This window comes from Primulina eburnea, chromosome 4 (genome assembly GCF_022965805.1).
Source record: "Primulina eburnea isolate SZY01 chromosome 4, ASM2296580v1, whole genome shotgun sequence".
NCBI classification, from domain to species: domain Eukaryota; kingdom Viridiplantae; phylum Streptophyta; class Magnoliopsida; order Lamiales; family Gesneriaceae; genus Primulina; species Primulina eburnea.
Window position 1 is genome coordinate 31772304 of NC_133104.1, and position 5047 is coordinate 31777350.

At 36.5% G+C, this 5047-nt stretch overlaps 1 long non-coding RNA gene across 1 annotated transcript; it reads right to left on the reverse strand.

Moving 5' to 3' along the window:
* LOC140829820 (uncharacterized) lies at positions 1–739 on the reverse strand. The gene is made up of 2 exons (XR_012117547.1): positions 646–739; positions 1–436 (listed from the first exon to the last, which is right to left on the reverse strand). It is a non-coding gene; the product is annotated as an uncharacterized lncRNA (long non-coding RNA).
* Positions 740–5047: the final 4308 nt, after the last annotated feature.

The window sequence follows — 5047 nt, forward strand, 5'->3', positions numbered from 1 at the left end:
TAACATGAACATTGACACAATAATTTATAACATACGAATGAAGTTTAGTATCAAGAATTATCTACGGCACATCATTAATTTCCAAATCCTCCAACAGCTTTCCAATCTCATCAGACAACTTCTCCATTTTCATACCTACGTCGCGCTGCTCACGAACTAAATCAGACATTTCCTTCAATAGCTCAACTAATTTCTTATCGACACTTTTTGTCTGCGCACAATTTTCAGCTGTAGTAGAAGTTGAGCAACTAGAATCATTAAAATTTGGAACCTCAAATGGTTTTTCGACCGAGCAATTAAAGGCTTCGTCGGCAGCTGCTCTACTTCCGTAACCTTGGTAACAAGCACCAGGAAAACAATAAACTTGTGCGTTCGCCTCAGCCCAGTGGTCGTACACTCCGGGCTTCCTTCCCACGAACACGACGTATGTTTTCTTCTGCATTTAAGAGAATATGTACTTAATTTTTATACTAAAAATGTGCGAACAAAAAAATTCATTCAAAATAAAAAAATGGCTGGAGTTAAAAAAGTGAACAAGTATCACAATCTACAAACAAGTAATCTACTCCGACCCTGAAAGCGCACGCAAAAAAAAAGTGCTCGAAGATCGAAATAAATCAGCATGCCATAGACGTCCGAACTGACTGCGCCGTTGATGGATTTATATTCTCCTCCAAAATAACCTTGTATGGTGTACAACGACTAAGCAACGGTCGACAAACCTGCAAAGGTATCTTTCACTCAAAAGTAAAGAATCAAAATTAATGAACAAACAGGCGAAATATAAAGATTTCGTTCTTCGAATTTACACCACATCGTGAACATATAAAAAAAGTGCCGTAAGATTTATTTGTAACCCATATCCATACCTTTACTTCACAGATCTACTTCGGTTTTACCTCAACTGTGGGATGCAAGGAATGCCAAGGACAAGCGTTGAGTGAAAGAATAGTGACAGAGATCTGCACATTGGGTACAAAAGAAGAAACCTTATCCTGAATACGTACAGTGACAAGGATAAAATAGGGAACTTAAATAATGAGTTGTGCTTATCCCGAACGAATAAATACTACCAAACAGGACTGAAATTTAATACGTCGTACTAATTGTCCACGTTCTCAACTATGTTATCCCTTATATTATCATTCAATTATTAATTACATCCTACGTATCAAACACAGCCTTAGCATAAAAAGTAATACCTTTTCATGGATTACCCAAATAAGAGATCCGTCTCACAAATATGATCCGTGAGACCGTCTCACACAAGTTTTTGCCCAAGTCAATAACAATGCTCCTCTTTTTTTTTTTAAAAAAGTTTCTCATGCAAATCAAGACTAGTTTTGAAATATTGATAAGACAACAACAAATTATTTACTTTGGTACTTCAACATCATTTTAAGAAAACTCAATAAAGATGACAAAAATCACAAGTAACAACATTCTATATCAATAAAGAAAGCTCATAATTCCTACAAAAAGATTTTAAGAGGTGTCAAGAAGAATTTCTTGTATTTAAGCCCACAAATATCTACTCATTTAAATCTACTCTTTAAATATCATCAACTCTAGTTATGAGTTGTTCATATATACTTGGGACAATTAGGAGGCTCAAAGACTTAAATAAATCATAAACAATTTCCTTTCAAACTCTTGTAGCCAATTAAATTATGACTTAAATATCTTTTATAGATGCTGGATTCAAGTTATCTATATATATTGATCAAAACTATTTAGATAACAACGCTGATCATTTTATCTATCCAACGCTACATTTAGCAACCGCGAACCAAATCATCATCTTCTAACCTCGAACTTGCAGAAAAGCAGTACACGCTTCATATTATACATCTGATCTTTGGAGATCATTTTGTACTGCTATTTCTTCATCTCTTCAAGCAAAACACTTTTACTATATTTCGGAGAAGATTTGTAAAACTGGAAATGAGTCTTTTCTAGAACCTTGTTGTATTTAACTTTTGTGTTGAGTTACTAAGAGTTTCAGTAGGCAAAAGATAAGCCCTACTGAAGTGGGTGTGTACAAGTGTGTACTGTAAAAACCAAAGTCTTTTAGTGATACCTTCTGGAAACAGAAGAAGGGGAGACGTAGAAGATTTTATCTTCGAACTTCCAGAAACAACTACTGTTTTATTGCCTACTGTTATTACTGTTTTCAACCTACTCCATCGGATCGTTTCCACACTTACTTTTGTGATCTGCTGGACTTACACTCGAACAAGAACAACTACAATCTCTAACAGGATTCTAGCACCTATCATCAAATGAGAATAGTTTATTGACCATCCCTATAAACTCTACATGGATCCCCAACAAGTGGTATCAGAGCAGATTTCTCTTGTTCTGAAAATTTGCAACAGTTATGGCACATTTTAGCAAGGTTCCCATATTCTCGAAAGAAGATTTTGATGACTGGAAGATCCGGATGCAAGCTCATCTTGCAGCCCAAGATGATGACATGTGGTATGTCATCACAGACGGCCCATTTAAAGATCTTAAAGCCAAATACAACTATTGTTGTTACTAACGGTGCACCGCAAATGGTTGAAAAACCAAGAAAAGAATGGACTGGCGAAGATAAGAAGAAAGCCAATATTGATAATGTCGCAAAGGACATTCTTTATACAACTCTTGATAAGAACACCTTCAGCAAAATCAAGATGTGTTCTACTGGGAAAGAAATCTGGGAAAAGCTCATTCAGATATGTGAAGGAAATGAGCAGACAAAGGAAAATAAACTATCAATAGCAATGTAGAAGTTTGAAAATCTAAAAATAAAGGCTGGTGAAACTCTAAATGAGTTTGATGAACGTTTCAGTAGCTTAGTCAATGAGATAACAACTATGGGTAAAGAGAACGGCAACCGAGAGATAGCGCTCAAAGTAATGAGAGCCTTACCCAGAGAATGAGACGTAAAAACTATGGCTATGAGAGTATCTAAAGATTTGAAAAAGTTAGAACTGCATGACTTGTTTGATGATTTAAAAACCTATGAGTTTGAACTGGAAGTGAGAAGCGGAGAAGAGCCCTCATCAAACCTACCTCCCAAGGCTCTTGCTGCCACTACTACTGCTACTACTTCTTCTACTGCTGCTGTAGTTGTTCCACAAGCTTTACCTGCTGTCATCATTGATAGCACATCTGAAAAGACTACTGAACAGATCAACAGTGATGCAATGTCTTTGTATGTAAAGAAGTTCTCCAGATTCATGAAAAAGAATCATCGTGCCTACCAAAGTCCCAATCGAAACTTCAAGAAGGATTCACCATCTGGTGACATGGCATGTTTAAATTGTGGAAAAGTCGGGCACTTCATTGCTGACTTCCCAAAGCCAAATAAAGCTGACCAGAAGAAAAGAGATTACAAAAGAAATGACAAGAAGACCAGAAGAGACCGCAAGACGATGATTGCTGAAGAAAGCAAATCAAAATGGGCAGACTCTAGTTCTGAATCTTCTGACTCAGAAAGTCATTCTACTGATAGCGATGCAGAAGAGATCAAATGTTTAATGGCAGACATTGAATCAACCTCGACATCTACAGAGGTATTTGACTTTGAATCTGACGAATTTACACGAACTGATTTAATTAAAGCATTGCATGACATGATAGGAGAGTACTCGAGACTTTCTCAATCATTAGAGGAAGTTAAGATTGAAAATCTAAAATTAAAAGATCAAGTCCGTAAGTTCACTTGCTTGCAAGAGAACAGCTGCAATGATTTGAAAGTGCAGATGAGTAAGTTAAAAACTGAGAATGAAAGAGTGAATGCAGATTACCAGACAATGAGGTCTGAAAATTAGAAGCTGTCTGTTCTGGTAAATGCTTGGAATAAGTCTTTTGTTTCATTAGAAAGATGCAAGAATTGCAGAACCAATCCGGAGATATGAGTGCTCTCGGATTCAGCAATAATGAAAGCACTTCTGAAACCAGTACCAAGCCAGAACTGGATAAAGGCAAAGATAAATTCATTCATTTTGTCAAATCCAGTGTAGTATATGAACCTGAAGTACCAACTGTTCAAGTTGAAAAGAATGTAAATCAGATGAACAGAAGGAAGCATTATGGTCTGGGCTATGTTGAACCTAAGGGGAGAGTTCACCAGAGTGCTGAATCCAGTAGAAGATTCAACTCAGGAGGACAACCGTCTATGAAGGTTAAAAACTATCAGTACTATAATTCTAAACCTGTTCAGAAGAGATACAACAAAACATAAGGGAAGAACAACATTCTAATATGTATACTGTTAGAAATAACAGACCCTCTGCTGCACACACCTCTATGGATACCCGAAGCAAAAAATCACCAAAAAATGTACAAATGTGGGTTCCTAAGGACTAATAAGGCTTGGACCCAAGTAGATTGGATACCAGATACTAAAATTTGTGTTTTCAGGAACATGTGAAGAAAGCTAATATAAGCAGCTCCACGTGGTATCTGGACAGTGGTTGCTCCAGACACATGACGGACATAAGAATCTACTTTCTGAAATAATGAATTGTACTGGACCAAAGATAACCTTTGCAGATAACTCAAAAGGTAAAACCGTGGGTAAGGATAAGATTATCCATGGTAACATAACTATTAATGATGTACTACTGGTTGAGAATCTCTGTTATAATTTGATTAGCATTAGTCAACTGTGTGATAATGGTTATTCTGTAGCTTTTCAGAAGCACATTTGCACAGTTAAAGATTCTGCAGAGTCTACTGTATTAACTGGAAAGAGAGAAGGCAACACCTACAAAGTTTCATGGAATTTAGATCATGTTAATGCTCCTACATGTTTAGTTGCCTCTCTTAGTGATAAACATTGGCTCTGGCACAAAAGATTGAATCATCTGAATTTCAAGTCAATCAATAATCTCAAGAAGCAGAACATAGTTGATGGTTTGCCTGATATTAATTTCGTTAAGAATCATGTCTGTTCTGCATGTCAGCTTGGGAAACAGATCAGATCCAGCTTCAAGAACAAAGGTAGTAAATCAACTTCAAGGTGTTTGGAATTGCTGCATATGGACTTATTTGT